Source organism: Lepisma saccharinum, chromosome 3 (genome assembly GCF_977018435.1).
Source record: "Lepisma saccharinum chromosome 3, izLepSacc3.1, whole genome shotgun sequence".
Lineage (NCBI taxonomy): Eukaryota > Metazoa > Arthropoda > Insecta > Zygentoma > Lepismatidae > Lepisma > Lepisma saccharinum.
The window spans coordinates 22101423-22123692 of NC_139231.1; the positions used below are offsets into that span (position 1 = coordinate 22101423).

Genomic DNA, 22270 nt, shown 5'->3' on the forward strand with positions numbered 1-22270 from the left:
ATAAATTGATTTTAATACTTCATGTAATGAAAATAAATCAGGTTTTACATGTCTTTAAATATTGCCATCAGTTCTATGTGTATCTACTTATGACTCTTTATTAGGTCGAATGAGTCAGCATATGAATATATGAACAAAGAGGAATCGGAGACAGCACTGGTTGAGAAAGACATATTTTGCAAATATTCTGGTTTAGGCATTGGTGTGACAGTATGTTAATATAGAAATTTTAAAAATGTGACTGTGAAATTTGTGAGTAAAAATATGCAGTTTTTTTGCGTTTGTAATGTCAAAACGAGGTCCCTACAGTGAAATTTAAAAACGGACATTTGTTCTTTTCTTGCCGTATGTGGAAATGTGTTGGTGCCTTTTTTAATTTTGTTATCTGAATTTCGTATGAGACGTAAACCCAATAAATGGTGTTGACATTTTGTTTGTCATGATTTGATGTACAAGGGAAAGCAATCAAATATCGTCCCCTCACCATATTCCATTCTCCCATTCTCAACTTTTAGTGGAACTAACTCCAAAGAGTTTATTATCTATTCAGTGAACAATATAATATCTTGGTTCATTGTGATTTATTGCGAATTTCATTGTTCTATGGATTTTAGAATTCATATTTTTGTACACCACAACAAGTCACAGGATTCTGTAATATTTCTATGTAGCAATAATAGTTATAGTCTCTAATAGTTACATAATGATTTCTACGGAATGTTTCACCCGGCATCTAGCGAAAAGTACCTGAATCATGCTTTGTAAGAAAACGTCGATGAACCTGAGCTCATAAACACGAATAACTGCGATAAAGTGGACGATGATGATGTTGATGCTATGTGCTCTTTCTGTGGAGAACAATCTTTTAAAGTTCTCGCGAAGTGAAAACAGTGCACCAAATCTAGAAGATGGTGTTATGGAAACAGTGGTGGTTGAAGTCAAATTTGGGTAAATCACATCTGTTCAGTTTGTTTAAGAATCGAAAGTTTTTTGTGAAATGAATTCTGGCTTACTTCGTGATTTTACAATAGCATGTGTGCAATTAAACCTGCTTTAGTATATTTATTATTAACAGGTTCTGATTGCTTTTGAAATGTACATGAACGGTGGGAACGATTTTTGGAGGCTATCTCATCATGTCATGTAACTTATATTACAAAACAATTATTATTTTCGACAACTATAAATAAATTTTATATATATTTTACTATGTGATCCTGTGATACAATCATCTAAACGTTTCCGAAAAATTCATATATGTACTTTTAAATATGCTATGTAATAATAAATGTGGACTTACCAGTCTTCTATTTTAAAAAAAAAGTTCAAAATGTGTTATTCAATCGATGTAAATATACTTAACTACAGGTATATTCCATTTTTACTGTTTTATTAACACAAAGAATTAATGTAACCTAATTTTATTATTATTAAATAGTATATATTAACGGAGTAAAAGTAGTACAGAATTGACGACAGCAATGGGAAATGCAAGATAGGTATCCAGTGTTTCCAAATAAAAACATGGATCAGAGTTTTTGTTTCAAAAGGGAAGGAAACCTTCATCCCGTGGGTGGATTTTAGAGGATTTTTCGTTCTTCCAGGATAGACGAAATTTGACTGCAATGTAGATTCACTCATACGAATATACGGTTACTCACGTAGGTCATTGGAGATGTAGTCGTGGCGAGCGAAAGCGACACCAATGGCGGTCGGCAAGGTTAACTCCTGAACGTTGGTGCAGATCAGAAAGTGATAAAGTTCGAGCGCTGCGAAAGCATGTATTCCCCTGGGATTCTTTTCACCATGGGTATGGAGATGGAGCGAAAATACAACATCTGATTGCAAGGATCAGGCAACTGACATCAAGGAAGCAGTGTTCCAGATAAAAGAAGAGGCACAAAGGGACAAGTTTAATATGAAGATGGCAGTTATGTTGAAGAAAGAAATGGAAAAGCAGAGAATATTAGATAATTTATATAAAAAAAAGGACGGCATGAAGAAAATCAAAGCAAGAAATTATATTGTGGTGGAGAAGGCAAATAAGGGAAGAGCCGTTGTAGTTATGGAACAAGAATGGTAAGAGAGAAAGTATGAAGATCTAAAACAGGACAGCCATGAGGAGATTTTTGGATCAGAAGAGGAACAAAATATTAAATAGAAGATCATAAAAGACTGTGGAAGGAGAGGATTTAGAAAGTGCATAAAGGAGACAAGAAGACTGCCAAGTTTGAAAGGCTTTCCCAACATACACAAAGAGAAGATAAAATTGAGACCAGTAATAGATTGCAGGAACAATATTTTGGAATCCTTGGAGAATAAGTTAAAGAATATAATTGGAGTGTTAGTGAAAGAGAAAGAAAACAGAGTAGTGAGGAACAATGAGCAGGTTGTGAAACTTATGAAAGGACTGGAGGTGAGTCGGGACAAGACGACAACGTTTAGCTTAGATGTAAAAAGCATGTTCCCCAGCATCAAGAGGGGACACATAGTGGAAATTGTTAGGAAGAGGATAAGAGGATGGGACAAGAAATAGGAGAATGGGACGGTGAACGTGTTGTGATAGCTCTGCAAATTGTTTGAGATAATGGTTACTGCAAAGTGGGGGATAGAATAATGAAAATGAGTTAAGGTCTAAATATACGCTCTTGTTTAAGCCCATTGTTAGCAGAATTGGTAACGAACGAGTGGGAAAAGAAGGTGATCGGAAAAGAAGGGGACAAAATAATTCTGTTCTACAGATATGTGGACGATTGTTGCGGCATATGGAGTGGAACAAGGAGGCAATTGGACATATTTGTCAAATCAATAGAAGATGAAGGAAGAGGGATGTTAATTGAGCTTGAAATAGAAAAGGAAGAGAAGATACGTTTCCTAGATATAATGATGAAAAGGGAGAGAGGAAAGAAGATTGACACAACTTGACATCAGAAAAAGTGTGCAGCAGGGGTCTTCTGTCACAAAAGAAGTGATATGAGGGAAGTGACAAAAATAAATTTTATAAAGAATATGAAAGACAGAATGAAGAAAATCTGCACGAAAGTAGAAGAAAAAGAGAGCAAAATAAGAAAGCCTATGGGAGCAGCTAGAACGGAATGGGTACTAAGAGGAAGACAGGCTTGAAGTAAACAGAAGGAGAAGAAGAAATAATGTAGATAAAGCAACAGGAGAGGAGGAAGAGAAGGAAAAATAGAGGTGGTTTGGTATAAGGAGTATGGGGAAAGCCACAGAAACGATAAGCAAAGTGCTTAGAAAAGCGGGCATAAGAACATACAGAAAGGGAGGCTGCAGCATTTTAAGGATATCGAACAAGATGAAGGAAGAAAACAGAGGGGAGGAACAGGAGGGGATTATGTATGATGTTCAGTGCAACGAATGTGATTGTGTGTAAATAAGGGAAACAAAAAAGAGACTGAAAGACAGGTTACGGCAACATAAGGATGACGTAATATTAAAGATGAAGAAAATGCTATATTCAAGCACACATAAGAAACAGGATATGACATAGAATGGTAAAGGCTAGGAGGATACGGAGGGAGAAGAGATGAATAGTGAGAAAGTAGATAGAGATCAATTAAATAAAGAAAAAAGCAGAACAAGAAACAATGAACTGGAATGGGGGCTGAAAATCAAGAAAGAATGGAGAGGATTGTTAGAAAGTGTGGAAAGAATGAGAGAAAGGAAGGAAAGAAGATGGAAGAATAGCGACGAAAGAAGAGAGGAGGGAAGGAGTCCAGGAGATATGGATTCTGTTCAGGTCCATTAGGGCAGGAATTGATAAGGCACAGACTTTAACCAGATACCTGTCAATCACCTGTCGGGTAGTGTCAATTACCTGCCATAGATTTCACACTCAGGAATTCCTGTCAGGAAATGTTCCAATATAGGGACTGGGACCTCCATGTTGTTCTGTGCATTGACCCTGTCTCGGAGTGTGTATATATAAGATGATGTTTTGTAATTCTCATCATTCTAGTGTGCATATTCGTCTGAAGAAGACGCTATTAGAGGGTAGAAACGTTAGTGCATATATTTTTATACAATAAATTCTGCCTTGGTCAGTATTTTAACGTTTTATATGTATAATGTGAAAGGTTTCACCTCTTTGAATGGATCATCTTCGAAAACAGATCTCGTGAACGTTACTTAGTGAGGTAGACCAGCTTAATTTAATTCCCTTCGATGTTTGGTAACGTTTCCGTCATTAACTCTCTTTATCTGTTGTTCAACCGACGGGTTTGCGGAGCTGGAATAACAACCATGAATCGCAATACCTTGGAGTATTCTTAAATTTGGAATGCGAGAAGAGTTTGTCCACCCGTAACAAAATGCTGGAGGAAAAACTATTTTTTCTATCTTTTTCTTGTTGTTGATTTACTTGTAAGTACACTTAATGACTAGGTTAATCGGGACTGCATCTATAGTTTAAAGTGGGATAAGAACCACTGGTCATCATCCCTCCATCGGGTATCAAACCCGAGACGCCTTGTTTATGAGGCAACGTTATCACTATGCAATGATGAATCCCTATTCTATCTTGTTGAAGATTCGAATTTTCATTATATTTGTGTTGCCAGATCACGAAATGAATTATATTAGTCTATCTCTACGAAAATCCCCATGACATAGTGTGTGGTAGGAAAGTATTAAGACTACACTTGGGTAAAACACCAGAAGAGTGACAACGATATTTCCAGGAAATTTAGAGATTCAATTAGATACCTTAGACGACTGATCATGTATTACATTTGACAAGAATCAGTCAATGAGCTACAAAATGTTGCGAAAATTCGATGTTTTTAAAAGGTTGCGAGAATTCCACATTCTACTGGTATTATGCTACATTGTTTGGTCTGCAATTACAGATTGAAAATATATCTAACAGAATCTTTCAGACACGACTGAGTTGTCAGTTTCCTACTAGTAGTCTGTAGCTTATCCTCAATCATCTTAATCACTCATCTCATCTTCGAGATTAACCAAAGTGGCAGAAAAGCAATGGAAGAAAAAAACACGTCTTATATGTTCACTTTGGATGATTATGTGAATACAGACAAACAACTATTAGCATTTATGCAATAATAGTAGTATCAAAATTTTATTCTGGGTGGTTAGGACAAACCAAGATTATAATGTATGATTATCAATATGCATGTGCATAATAGACACACACATACATACATACATACATACATACATACATACGAGTACATATATATGCATGTTGACTTACAATATAAATATATTATTTTATAAATGCTTGCACATGAAAAGAAAGATGAAACAAGTGAGAACTTACTGCATTCTTGTTTGCACTTATCCTTATCAGGTTGAGATGAACCTAAAGAAAAAATATCACATCAAATGCATTTTCGTACATCTTGATACATATGTATGTAGTTTGTTAGTCCGAAGAGACTTCTATTATCTAATCACTGCCAAAAGGAACTTCAGGAGGAAATCCTTCTGAAAAAACTGCATCATGGTGAATGGCAATCAACATCCTTCTTGATTCTAGATTCATCGCATGTGTGATGAGCAGAAGAACACTTTCCCTCCTACATAAATGTTTAAAGTATGTGAGTGAATATTGATTTAAAATACCTGATAATTTTCTTAATATGGTTTTGTATAATCATGTTAAAATACAGCCTACTTCGTACCAAAAAATTTCATTATATGTTGGCTTCTGACAACGTTTGAAAAATTTGTCATACTGATGTAAAAAGTTTCGATCATACTAATAAGAGATATAACACAAAACCTTACTTGAACATGTATTAAGATATTTTATAAATGAAGAAAACGTACGCACTATAGCTGATTGAAAATCAAAAGTCTTAGAATTCTTATTTGTACTATCAACATTTTGTTTCTTCTTTCTTGCACAAAAACGATCATTTTAAAATTTCACGTAGATATTTTGAGTAAAATGGTCAGCGAACGAGTTTGAAATTTCTGGTGTATGCACTCCCGCATTACTTATGACTAGAGGCACATATTTTTGGTTAATAAAAAAGCAAAATGTCAGTACAAAAACAGTCAATATTGTTTGCAAAAGCTGTAAATAAAGTAAAATTTCGGTGTTACAGCAGCGAAATATCGGATCAACGTCGGTATGTAAAAATACTTACCTGTATTACACAAAATAAACATATACCTTCTAATAGTACATTTACGTAGTTCCCTGAGTATTATATTTATTCCTGTATAAAGGGTCCATTTTTGTTTCTCAAATATTTACAGCAAAATTAATAAATTTTCAGTGAATTGCATAACTAGCAATATAATTCAAAACTCCAGTGTCGTGAAAGTAAATAAGCACTTATTTAATTTTTAAGAGTATTTCTCTAATTTTACAGATAACTTCGCATCATCTCCTGACAAAACCGGGCAAGAGAGGGTAGGAAAACACACCTTTCCGAAACATGAAAAAGTAACATTACATTGAGTTATTTCATATTTCGTGTTTTTGTCAAAAACGAAATATGCATGCCTCTACGTATGACTTATAACCAATTTGCAGCAGATTCCCCTAATTACCACCATTGTTGTGCAGCAGAAAAGATAGGTCCAACTTGTTTATGGGGTGTTTCGTTCATATTACAGATGTTCGAAGAACAATTGCGTACAAACAACAACGTACATACTACAACGAACAAACACGTACATACTAATGTATGTAATAAGAAAACGAAAACAGAAAAACTATTTCCCTCTTTCAAAATGTGTATTTTCGCTTTCAATGTTGCAAATGTTGTGGCCAGTTTGTACGCCTCGAGTGTTTGAATATCGGTCTATTTTGGGAATAATTTCTCCCTCACCGATCACTGCACAAGGCTTGAGAAACACTCTGTATGTGTCACGCCTCACCGAAGTGTAGAGGGCAGTTTTACTCCAGCATCTTCCTTCCTTTTGTTGTGTTGTGTTAGGACTTGTGATGGTTTTTAGCGACACTACTGGCCATGAACAGGGTGCCAGTATTAAGGGGGAGGTTCAAAGGATAGTTCACTTTCTCTTGTTCGACAAGGTTTATTAGCATTAAGAGGTATTGGCGCGTGGGAAAAAAGTTAGGGGGATTACACCCTCTTGCCCCGAGTGTTTAGTGTTGTATGTTGTGTGCATGTGGCAAGAAGAGCGAATGTCCTTTGTGGGAAGGTTGTACAGCGTCTTTCAAAAGTCTTAGGACAGAGACATTTCGTACTAGGCAGTCCAACTTACGCAAGTCGTTGTTGGGTTGCGTGCAGAGTGGTCTCATTTTCAGGGTTTTTAAATACAGAAAATATCTTTGTGAAATATACGGATGGAATAACAAAAGGCGTTACCTACTCAAAAATATAAGAAAGTCAGTATTACATTGCAAATGACAAAATATTTTATGAGGCAAGTAGAGTTCCCATAGTAATAGGATTAAATCAGTTTATAGTAATAAACTTTTGATCGGTGACGAGTCTACACAAAATGGAGTAAGAGAAGAATGTAAAAGGGAGAGAGGAGGCAAAACAAGGAAAAGAAGCGAAGAGGAGGGAATAAACGAGAAGATAGAAGAGAAGAGGAGAAGAAAGGAAAGGGTATGCGAGGGGATGAGGAGAAAGATGGGGAAAAGAGGAGAAGAGAGAAGAATTAAAAGTATAACGAGATGAGAGGAAAGAAAATGAGGAGACTAGAAGAGAGGCGTAAAGATTAGAGTAAACGATATGAAAAGAGAAAGCGAAGATGAGCGGAGATGAACGCTGTGGAGTCGGGAATCGAACACAGAATAGAAGAGAAGAGAAGTGGAGAAGAATGATGTGGGGAGAGGGGAGAACAGAACAAATTAGGTAGGAACAGAGGAGAGAAGAAATATAGGAGAGGAATATAAAGAGGAGATGAAAAGGATAGAAGGGGAAGGACGCGAGAGAGGAGGATAAATGGTTCGAGAAAATATTGTTTGAGCGTCAAGAATTGATTCAATGATCAGGTTAGCAACATTAGAAACTAATAACTAGAGCCCGGAAATTTGGCAAAATGCCTCTTTTTATCTACTGCATATATTGATAAAATTTTTCCGGATATACGTTTCTCATGTTGTTTCGAATGTTTTAGAAGCCTTTTCATTTTGTCTATTTTGCCTATTTGGGACCCCACTGCCTATTTTTAATTATAATGCCTTTTTTGCCTTTTTCAATTAAATTTGACCATTTTTTTAAAAAAATGTGGATATAAATTATTTTTCTCCCAAAAAAAGTTGTTGGCATTTATTTTTCTTTCGTTTATTATGTGAATAATTTTCGCCTTATTTAAGTAATATTGAACTCACGCATGTTTCAACATTGCTGAAGGAGAAAAGTGTGAGAAAAATGTATTTCATGCTCAGTTAGGATATTGCCTTTCGGTTAACATTTCCTTGTGCATGATTGACTGCTGAAGTGGACAGGTTGATTTCGAACACAAAGAAGATATTTCTGAAATCTCCCTCTCGAACCCGAAAATTTAAGGAAGTTGCATCTGAGCTTAGTTTACCTCCGCAACCAGTCTTGACCAGATGGGGAACCTGGATATCAGCAGCTATATATTATGCTAACAACCTTGAAAAAATCAGTGAGGTGATCGATGCTCTTCCAGAAAATGAAGCGGCTTCAATTCGTGAAGTGAAAAAACTCCTGTGCTATTCAAGTTTATTTTTGCACATTATGGTGCATTCCCAGAGACAATTACAATTACAGAACTTAAAAAAACACCTTGTAGCATCCATGAAAATGTACGAGGAATCTATGCAGCAGATGATGGAAGTGCCAGGAGAAAAGGGGTCAGCTGTTGCGGAAAAGTGCAAGCGGGTAGTGAGTGCAAATAAGGACTTGAAACAATTGAAAACAATTTGTGATATTCTAAAAGGTGAAAATGCTGTTACCGAAATGCGTCCAGCTACATTAGCTTCTTTTATGTATGCTCCAATAACTTCTGTCGAAGTAGAAATATCATTTTCTATTATGAAAAACATTCTCTCTGACAGACTACTATCAATGAATGTTGAGTAATTAAAAAAAACACCTTGTAGTTATGTGCAATCAAGACGGAGAAAATTGAAATGCTCTTCCCAATGTAGATTTTAACATGTTGCCAGAAATTATAGATAAAAGTAAGCGACTTCCAAATGTGCCTTTTTTTCGGTTTATTTTGCCTTTTTTCATTTTTAGTGCCTATTTTCCACATTATAAATGCCTTTTTGCCTGCCTATTTTAACGAAAATAAATGCCTGAACTTCCGGGCTGTACTAATAACATTCTAAAATTACAATCTAATATGTTCTCGGGGCGAAATGCATTTTAATTTAGTTCAGAAGAAGATTAGATCTTCCGGCTGAGATATTCAATATTTTAACTTTTTTCAGTTCATTGAAATGGATATTTTAGTGTCTGGTATTTCATCGTTAATGACAAACAGAATCATTCCATTTCACACGACGTGGACAATGAACACAATGGGATATGACTAAAACTTACGAAAAGTTTCTTCCACTGGAGGGGTTTGAATCTCCGACTGCTAGGTTTACGATCCTAAACGGTAGGTAAACAGCCACTACCCTTAGAACTTCCGATGATTTCGTTAATGCTTAAAAGAGACAGGAGCTGACCAGCGTGAAGTGCAGATACAATACACCGGACCTCCTACATGCATTGTATAATTTACACTTGGCTGTTACAAAGGAATCGAAGATAATACGAACCAATGTAAACATTTAATGAAGATTTGCACATTTCTGCGATACTGCAATCGACGAAATGCTTGTGCACTGAAAAAAAGGCTCGTATCCAAAAAAAAATCTTGTGAAATGCATATTTATTGTTACGTAAGAAAATATACAAAATAACTGTACCGTGGGCAAGAAAAAAATGTGTAAATCCATTAACAAGGAAATAAAATACAATTCAAAAAACTACATCCCGTTTGCCCGATAGGGCTATGTGTTAAGGTGCCGGATGGAATCGTTTATTGTTTTTCGTTGAAGTACCACAATTCCTAAGGCCAGTTGTTCCTCTTTTTCTTATTTCTTTTCAATTCATATACATTACTTTAATATAGCTAAAACCACAAAAATAACAAAATAAGTATTATGAAATAGTGATTTTCTGGGATTCACGTAGGCAGTGGAAGAAAGTTTTGGGGAATAGTTTCAAAATCGTTTTGTAAATTTATTTTTGTCCACTTTTTTGCTCAGGTAGGTTAATCGGGTTATTGGCAATCGCGAACTTTTGTCAATGCTTGATTTTAAACTACAGTAGAACACGGGTCGAATTTTCATTCTTGCTCGTTTGAGAGAATGTGTATTTATATAGCACTCGCATATAGAAACAAGTGAACAACATGCCTTGGTCTTCAAGGGCAGCCTTGAAAGCCTGGCTTACATGCGTTTTGACGTGAGTCACGCAATTGATGTCCGTTTCTTACACCATGCGTCGACAAACAGAACTACACCTAGCAGAGCAGCAAGTAATGGCGAAAAATGATTCTCGGTTATCGCACAACGCGATTCCATTATTACGTTCTGACGTCACTGGAGAATGTTTTCATTGTTAAGCTAAATGCCTAAGTTGTTAGGTTAGACTTGTCAGGTTTAGTTCTCTTAGCATAATACATTTTTAGTGCATTTATGCTAAGAGAACCAAACCTAACAGACCTAGCTTCAGAACGTACGCATATCGCCTCTGACGTCAGAACAAGAAGTTGAAATCGTGTTTTGCGATAACGGAGACTCACGAAAAGTGACAAGAAATTAATATTAATAGAATGTGAAGACTGAAAGATTTCATCAGAGGCGGGGAAGGTAGTCACTAGCTCAACATTAAAACGTTTTAGTAAAATATCCTGACAAACGAAAAGCTTACTGAATAAGTATCCAGTTAGTAATACGTGTTTTATGGTGTAACATTTAAGATGCCTGTTGAGATCATAGCATAGTGGTCTCAGCTGATCCGTGTAACCCTTAGTACGCCGCGCGGTCTGACGAAAGTAAGCCCAGTGTCGCCGAAGCTTTGAGCGGGAAATTTGAATTCGTATACATAATGGAGAAAAATCGTAATAACTCTGGCACTATGGGACCAATCTACTTCGGATAACTTTTGTTTTGCAGGCAATACATCGGTGCATGCAACCATGTAAAATTTGGATGCCCCAACCGTAGGGGGGTTACGGGCGGGGGCTGCATCCCCCGAATTTCAATGAAAAAACATAAAAATGTGGAGTTTTCTCCCTCTTCTCCAGCTACTTTGGGGAGAAAACCGGAACTTTTGCTTTTTTTTTTTTCAAAGAATAGACCTTCCGCAACAGAATGAAACTTGATTCATGTTCGTGGGTGCAATACAATTTGAATAATAAAGGCAAAACTTAAAACTCGATCGAATTTTAGCCAATTTGCATATTATTCATAAAATTGTTATAACTGACACCATGGGACCAATCTACTTCGGATAACTTTTGTTTTGCAGGCAGAACATCAGTGCATGCAACCATGTAAAATTTGGATGCCCCAACCATGGGGGGGGGGTTTACGGGCGGGGGCTGCATCCCCCGAATTTCAATGAAAAAAATCATAAAAATGTGGACTTTGCCCCCTCTTCTCCAGCTACTTTGGGGAGAAAACCCGAACTTTTGCTTTTATTCGTTCGTACTTGCATCTTGTGTAGCTACTGTGAATCTTTCTTCCCTGTTGACTCGGTTCTTTGTGTCTGTCAACTGAAGAGCGAACACGTGTTTGGGTGAGCCCAAACACGTGACATATTCCGAGAAAGGTTGCAAAACAAGTTCCCGAACGAACTGTCAGTGTTTCAACCTCAATATACAAATATAAGTGTGGCAAACCCTCGATAATTGTATCTAAAGCTGTTTGTAACATATGTGTTACAGCGGCTACAAGGGACATACTTTTTTTGTAACATTTGTGTTACGGCGGCGAACTAAAACAAAATAAAATTGGAGGACAACTTAGACACAAAAATGTTGTTCTTCATACTCGTTTTCTTTTCTTACTTTACACCTTGCTACGATGAGGATGAAATTTATGAAGGAACCCGCACAAGGAGCACAGGATGAGTCTTCAACATCTTAGGTAGCAAAATCCAGCCCCACAAAGAAAGGTTTCAACCTTGGACCTCAATTTTCAAAATTATAAACAAATGTTCTCAACAACATCAAAATGTTTTGAAACTGTTGTAGAAATTCATGATAATAACATAATATTTCTTCATGTGAATTAAAATTTACATGGCTGACACGTGGAGATACTTCGACGAAAAAATACACTAATTCCTATATACCTATGCATGAAGTAAAGAAAGTTACCTTAGAGTGAATATTCCACTAAAGCTTTTAAGTCATTATATATAATAGCAGCGTAAAATGTCTTTGACTCTCTTCTTTCCTTCGTCTTTCTTGTGTTTTTTACTTTTTCAAAATTTCATTCTGTTCACTCTATTTCTCATCCTACCTTCCATTCTGCCCTGTCTCTCAATTAATTATTTCCTTACGTTTCTATCCTTTTTTGTTTTTCTATTTTCTTTATCTTCTTTACATATTCCTTCTTTTTTCCTGTAATCCTCTTTCTCTTTCAACTTTTACCTCTCTTCCTTATTTCTCTTAATTTTTCCTTTGACGAGAATACAAGAATTCTCAGATTCGATCCTCTCTACGAATTGTTCCTTTTTAAACATTTTTATTAAACAACACGATTATATTAAACGTGATTTAATCCTTTCAGTACGGGAACTCTACTTTTTTCATAAAGTATTTTTTTCGTTTGCGGCGTAATACTGAATAATTTTTATTTTTAAATACGTAATGCCTTTTCTTATTCCTTTATTACATTTTTCAAATATATTTTCTGTATGTGGCAACGCTGAAATTGAGCCTAAATCTACACGCAACCCTATTACTTTGAGAAAAATAAATGGATGATGGGTTGATTGAACTATGAAGTGATAAAAATATGAGTTCTGGATGACAGAGGAAGACAATGACCTTCCGTAATGGATATGATACAACTTCGGATATTTTAAATTAAGCAGAAGAATATATATCTTTCAAGGAATATTCATTTGCATTACACTGAATGTGAAACTTTTAAGTTATATGATTAAAAAATATATGGGTATAAAACTTACAATTTTGTTTGCATAATTTTTTGACAACTTTATCTGGAAGAAAGAAAGACATAAGCTTAATCTAATACAGGAGTTTTAAATAACAATACATGGCATTTAACGTTATGTTGTGTTTACCTATAGCCCACTCTTATATAAATAAAAAAAATCAATCTAGAGTTTTAATTTTACATTCCAAAATAATGAGACAAATATTATCATGTTACATTTAATTCTAATTCCAGATGCATAATTTAACACTTTGTTTGCAATCACATCTCCAGTTCCTTCACAACTACCAAAGATTTCTCCGATCCATGTTTTTGCCACTGCTCGGTGCTGCCTCGTGAAGTGCATATATTTCCTAGTTAGGGGTATGGTGACACATGATATTTTCTAATATTTTCATTAAAAAAATAATAAATATTGTAATATAATATGTATATAATACATGTTCTCAAAGTGTGAGCTCACGACCTTTTTAATATATATCTAAACATAATAAAAACACAATATATATCTATGCATATTAAACATTTTATGGCAGACATAAGGTTCTTAATATATACGTATATGAATTTATGTATGCATATAGTTATGTATATACACATGGTTTGATTAATGTGGTGGCCCGGACTACAGAAAGTGTAGAGGAATTGAAAAGTAACATTATTCTCATTGGCGCATTGTTTAGAAACACCATTACATAAATATGAGTGGTAAATACCGTTAACTTAAGAAAAGGAAGAAAATATGTTGCCTGTTGTAGCTCTTTTGTTCAAATGGAGAAATGTTGGTTCTCTTGTTGCAAACTTGCGTGGCCTCTCAACAGATGGAATCTGCTTATTGCACAAGGCGTTAAGTGTTGGTGGGTAGATCGTAGATTGTGAACTGTGTGATAAGATCCTCGTCACTTCTGTGATGCTTCATCCTATCGCCAAGGCTATTGGCAAACTTTATTACAATTAGACTCTAAAGGCTGTGCTACTGAAAAAAATATCTCTGTTGTCTGGCTTCCTACCTTAAATATGTTTGGAAAGATAGTCACACAGTTTGGGGTTACCGTTGAAGTTAAGTTTCCGCTTAGCCGTAATCTTATTGTTATTTATATACATCTCAACAAATTTGTAACTCTAATAGACGATTAACAGAAACTTTTTTTATTCTGTACATTTAATTGTTTCGTTTACGTGTTACATTAATACAGTAGGTACTATTTTAGAACGTAAAATTCCATATTAACGGTGAATATGGTCTGACAAATCTCCTATAACGGCTGACGGTTCGACGTGATGAACCCACGTCACTCCATTACCGTTTGAAGCTCTCCACACCTCTAGGTAGAATTGTGGGAGGGAGATTGGCAGTCGGGAGATAGGCCTAAACCCTTCAAGGACTGTCGAGTTATGTTATTGTATAGCATTATGGCACGTATGATAAGTACTTCCAAAACCAATTGCGAAATAATGGATAAACAGGCACCAGAAATTACTACTACCACATATGAGATGTTTAAATTTTTTTAATGGTCGCTATGCAATTGAATCAGTCTGTGTGCCCGTGTTAATCTAGTGGAAAATCTTTCCGATTTGGTTTTAAATTTTTTACTTTTAATAGTGAAAGATCACGGCACTGTTTTGATGCCCCTCAGATACATGGTTGATTTGTTCTTATATTAACGCGACTATGCCTATAACACGATTTCATTACTTATTGTGTATGGGTGGTTTAAGACTTCATATGAATTTTATACAAATTAACTAGCACAGAATAATAAAGTTGCAGTTGCAAAAATGTTCAGATACACCCCTTAAAACTAGAGCCAAGCACGGGATCTAGTCAGGCAAGTATCAAATGTGAAAACATTTTTGCAAACTAGCAACATTTTATTATTATTCTATGCTAGTTAATTTGTATAAAATTCATATGAAGCCTCAAATCACCCATGTACAAGAAGTAGTGAAATGAAATGCTGGTCTGATACCATAACCAACAATCCAAGCGAGACAACGCGAGACTCCCTTTCAAGTGGTTCATTGAAGTGAAATTTTACTATCAAGGAATCGAAGGAATTCTGAAGTTTATGTCCTAACGTTGTATTCCCCCTTACTCGCTATCTCTTTCACATTGTTCTGTTTGTTGTTTTTCTGTCGGTCTAGCAATAAATGCTAAATGTAATTTTCCTCTGCAGTTTATCCCTGCTGTTAATGTTGCTAATTCTCAAGATACAGTATAACATTCATAGACAGGTGTGATATGCATTTTATAAATTGTTGTTATTTGAATCGCTTTGGTTCCTTCTTAGGTTAATCGCTACAATGATGAGTAATGTTGTTCAGATCAAGATGATGAATGGATACACAAAAATAAACACCTTCCCAAAAAGCCAGAACTCGATCCTGGAACCTTCGGTGCGAGATGTGTTTTCTGTTCTTATTATCTCTGTGTTTTCATTAGATTCGAGAGATGAACAAGAGTGGAAAATCGTACCATTGAGAAGATATCCATCGCCTTGCTAGGGAACCTCTATATTCTCTCGTGATAGAGAAGAATGAAAGGACAATTGAAGGATCAAATTTGATGTGTGTCCTTTCCTCAAGATGTATGGAAATCAATATTACACACTTCTTCACTGATAGATAATGTGAAAAAAATTACGCTTCGTCGGGATTCAGCCTAGGTCTCTCTGATGAAAGATCTGCGTACCCTAACCAACACTGTAGCAATTACCCCAAATTCTCATTTCTTTCCAGTCTGAGGATTGGTATATAAGCTGCAGAATTGCAATGTTGGTTCGGTTGTCTATACACAAAGCGCTCCGCGATCAGACATGGACGACTTACTTCAATGCTCTTCCAATAGGGTTGTTAAAACCCAGAAGTTTTCGTCACTTTACTATGCATTAAATAAATAATAAATGAGATGAAGTTATTAATTTTTAACATTTCAATGTTTTTCAGATATCCAAATATTCATATTTATTTTATATTTATGCAATACAATAATACAAAGAACCTCATATCATCCGAATTTATGCAAATTTTTTCATTTTAATTCTACTTGTTGAAACAACTTAAAAAATCAATAACATATGCAGGATACTTTAAATATAAAAATAAAAATATTTACAGCAATATTAATTTGTTTTAAACTTTTGAATCTATCCCAATGAGAGTGAGATGTCTTATGATAATGCCTTATATCACATTTATAATCCTTAAATTTAAGCCCACCTTCAGATAAACTTTATTATGGTACTAAATATAATGTACACCCTGCATTTCTGCATTCACATATTTATTTTGTTTGAACTATATAAAGTAAATGTACATTAAAAATATATATATACTGAAATCCCAATACATTTTGCATTGTATACATTACGTTGATAACATTTTAATACATTATAACGTAAATTTTAAAAAAAATAAAAAAAAATATACGTATTATTGACTTACTGCATTTCTCTTGACATTGTCTCCTGTTAAAGTATAATTTTATATTGTTCTCTGTGGAGAAAATACTTGAAATCAGAAATGTACGAAGAATCGAAATTTCAAAATATCAATATACATTCACCAGTTAATTTATAATGTTTTGCAATCTCAAAACATCAACACATACCACATTCCATGCTGAAAATGTTCAATTTCCGTGACATGTGAATTTTTCTACCTCTGGCTTTAAGTATACAATGTAGTTTCTTAAGCATGTGGAACAAGGTTGGATAAAAGTGATGGTTTGATTTATTGATTGACGGATTTGTTTTATTTTACTTCGCATTATGTGCCACTTTTGGCAATTTTGTGAAAATGGGGATGAAAGATGACATAATGAAATTGATGAATAGACACTCACAAACATACATGGCCATGCAGGGATTCGAACCCCGGATCCCTGGCGTCGTAGCGCAATGTGTTAACCACTCCCCCACGAGGGCTGGCTCGAGATTTTCATAACATTCCATTGTGGGGCTGGAGAAATAAATTTCAAGATGCCGACTTCTTGGAAAAACAATCACAGTTTCACAAAACATCAGCATAAAAACACATACATGGGGAATAAAACCAAAGTTCACATACAAGGTCCGAATGTACTTGAAGAAACCTATCAAATCCGGTGAGTTGGAAAGTGCTCGCAAGCCTCCATGTTTGATTCGTTGTTGAAGAGAAATGCTTTTATTTGTAGTGAATTCATTGTTTCATAAAGTTAGAACTTTTGGAACAAGGAAACATGAATGAGATCTGTCAATTTCAATTGGAAAATGATTGATTCTAATGACTGCAGTGACGAAAATGTTACACATATTCCACGTATAAAAAACACGAAACATGGTTGAATTTTATGTACCAACAAATGCATTAGGCCAATGAGTCATGTGCCAGATCAAGAGTTCAAGAGAATTAGGATAGAAGAGTATGATGTCGTAATTCTCGATTTCAGTTAATTAAATAACTATTTATATTTGTGGCAATTCAGGACATACTAATTTTATCCATTTTCCCACTCGATTTCAATGCAAGGTTACCTTTACAAATATCGACTGAAAAGTTTTCATCATGTGCAATTGTCCATTAAATGATTTCTCCGATTCGTACTACCTTCTCTTTCTTTGTTACAAACTAGTATTCTTTGCACATTACCTGTAGGAGGAGAGTTTCATGTACATTTAACATTGGGAAGCTCCTTCTACCTGCTTTCAGGAGCGAGAGCTTGTAGGGTAGTGGTTACCGTAAAGGATTGTCAACCTAATGACCGTAGGTTCAAATCTTCCAGTGGCAGATAATTTTCGTAAGTTTTAGACATATCCCATTGTGTTCAATGTCCACGCCGTGTGAAACGGAATGATTCAGTCTGGAATTAACGATGGGGGAGGGAAAATATTAAATTACAAAATCTCAATTTCAACAAACCGAGAAGTGGAGAAAAATTGGATAATTCCTATAAATAATAAAATTACATTCATGCTTTTAGTGATATAATCGCAGGTAAAATCAAAGAAAGATCTTACGTGGAAGATTTTATCTTGCTCTGCACTCAGTCAAAAGCCATTTCGCACCGATCTAATACATTCTCTAATACATTTCAAAATGTTATTGAATGTTTCATGTCCATAGTTTGATCAATGTATCATTTCTTGACGCCGAGACGATATTTTCTGCAACTACTACCTCTTCTCTCCTCTCCTGTCCAGTCCCTTCTGCTCTTTTTTTCTCCTTCTTCTTCCCCATCTTTCTCTTCTACTTTTATCTCATATCGCCTTTTCCTACTTTTCTCCATCCAACTCTTCTCCACTCCTCTTATCTTCTCTCCTGTCTTCGATTTCCGACTCCAGTGCACTCTTCTCATCTTCTTTTCTTTCTTCTCTTTTCTCTCTTTTACTCTACTCTCCACTACCATCTTCTCGTCTCCTCCCCTCTTCTTCTCTCCTCTCCTCTTGTTTTCCTCCTCTCTTCTCTACTTTGCTCAATTTTTCCTCATCTCTCCTCGAATCTTTTTCCTTTCTTCACACTACTTCTCCTCTCCTCGTCTATCCTCTCTTTCTTTTCACCTCCACTTTTCCACTTCTCCTGTCGTTTTCTCTTTCTTCTCTCCTGTCATTTTCTCTTTATTCTCTCATTTGTCACCTCTCGTTTCTTCTTACTTCTTCTCCTTTCTGTAGACTCGTCAGCCATGAAATACTAGAAAACCTATTTTTTCTCTCAGAAAGAATTTTGTCATTTGCGATATAATGGTGATATTTTTATAATTTTATACAATAATACTTGTTTTTATTTATTTCGCGTATTTCATAAATATCTATTGTGCATGTGGCAACCCTGAACCTACACGCAACCCACTAACGCCTTGCGTAAATTGGGTTGCCTAGTTTAAATTGTCGTTGTCGTAAGACTATTGAGAGACATTGTACGAGAGCTACAGGTCTTGAAATTATACTTCTGTGTATAAAAATAAAAATCGGAAATGCACGGATAACTGGGTACTGGGGTAACTTGAATTTTACACTTATATTAATATTGATGGTTTTCTATTTCACTAGCACATTCCTTTCATGTTGTATATTATACAGGTGTTTTTTATTAGGTTTATTATACTTTAGATATTTTAATACCTAAACGTAGATTAACTGCAATCACAAGAATTAATTTATAGTGGTCGCAACAATAAGGTAAAATTTTCCACACATATATTCATAAATCCTGTATGGATGCTGAGGTAAATTGGCAGGGAGACTTCAGGAGAGGGTGGATGAATCAAGGGTCGCAAATTACCAACTCGTTAAAAGCAGCATATCCCACTGAAGTAGTTGTCTTGTGTTCGTAAATTAGAGCTTGGATAACGGATAAAAAAATTGTAGGTCTGTTTAGCGAAGTTGACATATTAGCTTGATGTTAATTTAAACGCGTTGTGTATAAACGTTTTAAGAAATCGTAAAGGTCGAACTACCGAGGCATACCTGGTTCGGATCCCAATTTATACTGTAGGTCCAGTCCCGATTAGCTTTATGTGCATAAAGTGGACTTTAAACACCAAATAAAAAAAAAAAGGTCGAACTACCGTGAGATTATGGGTCAACGATAACAAATATATAGGGTGTAATATGTCCTTCAAAATACATTACTTGGACTCCCACTTGGATTTCTTACCTGACAATAATGGTTCCATCAGTGACGAACATAGGGAGTGTTTCCACCCAGACATCTCTGTCATGGGAAAGAGGTGCCAGGGACAGTGCAATACAAGAATTTTTGCTGATTTCTGTTGGATACTGAATACAGAACGAAATCAACAACTCTCACATTTTAGTAATTTTAAGAGTGTCATGTATCTACATAAGTAAAAATATTTCACACTTAACTTGAGTGTCACAAGAAAACTGTGGGTGATGGAGAAAAACTAATTATATATTGAATTCAGTGTGAAACGTTCTATTAGGATCAAGTATTTTTTTCCCTCTTGTGCCAAACATAGTTGAATTTGGTTCTCCAGTGTTATCATGGCAAATAATGTTAGACAATGGTGAAGGCAGTTTGTTCCATTCCCTAATCCCTGTCACAACGAAGGTCTTGTGCGGTTTTATGTTTGGGAATTTTTAGATTGTGTTTCTTGCGGATATCTTGTTCGACCGATTTCTGCAAGAAAAGATCTAATCGGTTAAGTATTTTGGAGAACTGTTCTTAAGAGTTTTATGCATCAAGGTGAAAGTCTTGTATTTACTTCTGTTGTTGATGTTTAGTCAGGAAATTTTCTCCAAATTGGAGGATATATATAATTTTCTTTGTAGCTGAAATATGAAACGTATACAACAGTTCCGCAAGTTTTTGAAGTTTGTAGTTTAGGTTCTGGGAGATATGAAAGTGTGCTGTAGGGCTAACAAAGATCTCATTTACTGCAACCAGTCTGGATTTATGTGAGGAAAACGCATGACTTTTTTTAATTGGTGAAAATCCCTGGTTTCTGAGATTAGATCATAAATGTTTAGCATTTTTTTATGTTCATATTTAGGGTATCGTTATAGTCTTGAAATCTTGCGTTTCTGACTGTTTTCTTGGCTCTTTTTCTAAAGAATGTGTATGATAGGAGAGCGTCTGGGTCTTCTGTATTTACATACCTCGGATAAAAGTAGTCGCGCAACTTCCCAATTTGAAATCCAGAGGGCGTGCGGTTTGGTTACGTGCATTTTTCTCTGGGGTGCGTGCTTATCAATTGACCGGATAATATCGGCTGTTTTAAGTCGTTGGTTCTTTGGATTTAACACCATTTCACTTTTTCTGCGTCTCTCCAAAAGATATACAATTCGATGGTTAAAATCAAACTTTCGAAAGTCAAGAAATACAAAAATTGCGATCGTGTTGTATTTCAAGTAGTTTCTCCACCAATTTGAAAAATAGAGGGTTGGTGAAGTCCGTTAGGACTGAAAGAAATATGAAATTTAAAAAAAGAATGAAAATATCTTACTTTTGTGAATTCTGAGCCCAGTGTGCCGAAATGAAACATAATGTTTGATTTATTTTATTTATGTAAAAGTTTTATCACATTATCCAGTTTTTCAGTCCTAAATATTCGATAAAAGAAACCGACCTCCCTTAATGTAGAGCTTTCGTCATTTTCCGGAATTCACAACATACACTTTCCTAGCGCATGACTGAGAATTAACAAAATCTTGAAGTACTTATGTTAAGCATAACCCTTAAATGAGGAACAAATGAATTTTTAAATCAAATTAAATTTCAATCGTCGTGAACAGATATCTAGTACAAAGTGTGCAAGCTATGAATTAAGCATTCACATATCAGGACTCCGTGCGTACTAACATTATACTTATGGATACAATGAGATATAATATTATGATGTTAACTGGTCTTGGCACAGGCCATTTAATTTAATATATGTTTGTGTCATCTACGAATTACTTCACTTTAGTATGTACTTCCTGACGTAATTTTCTGATTCCTTAAATTACTATTTCTAAAACGTATCGAAAGTATTGGGTTACATAGAAATTAGGTCATTCAAAAATGGCCCGGACTGATTTTTTTAAAACAACCTGCCATGCGCAGCTGTTTTGCGTCCTTGGGAGAATAGAGCCACAACCCCCACCCTCACTCCCGCTCAGGTTAGAACCAGCTCCGTCGTGTCCAGTGTTGCTAGAGTGATGAGCGAACAGAAGATGCCGCGGAGAGTGGAACAACGCATTGTGATCAAATTTCTCGTTAGGGAGAACATACAGTCTGAAATTTTGCAGAGACTCAAACAATAGTATGGGGAAGAGTGTCTCTGACGAACCAGGGATTGCGACTGAAATTCATTTCAGTTCGAGTTCTGGTTCGGGCCAGACTGAATCACTCCTCGCTTTATCAGTTCTGGTTCGACGCTGGAGACCAAAATTGGATAGGTAATTCGGACTCGAACTCGAATTGACGTTGGCAATTTTTACTCCTGCCCAGACGAACGGAAACTCGAAGCTCCTTATGCAAAATAATTCTAGTTCCCACAACTTCAGAAACCAGTTGGGGGAAAACAGTTCGACATATCGGTTTGTTATAATAGTCCACGCCACGGCGGAAGTGAGTTTTTATCCGGAATAATGGTTCGAGCTACTGAAATTGGACAATTTACTGCAGAGAATTGTTTCGACCTTCGGAATGCCAGAA

The 22270-nt window shown here is 35.6% G+C and overlaps 1 protein-coding gene across 1 annotated transcript in view; it reads right to left on the reverse strand.

The window, feature by feature from the left end:
- LOC145984936 (uncharacterized) overlaps nucleotides 1-22270 on the reverse strand; it is a 655439-nt gene that overhangs the window by 528806 nt on the left and 104363 nt on the right. The window lies entirely within an intron of this gene.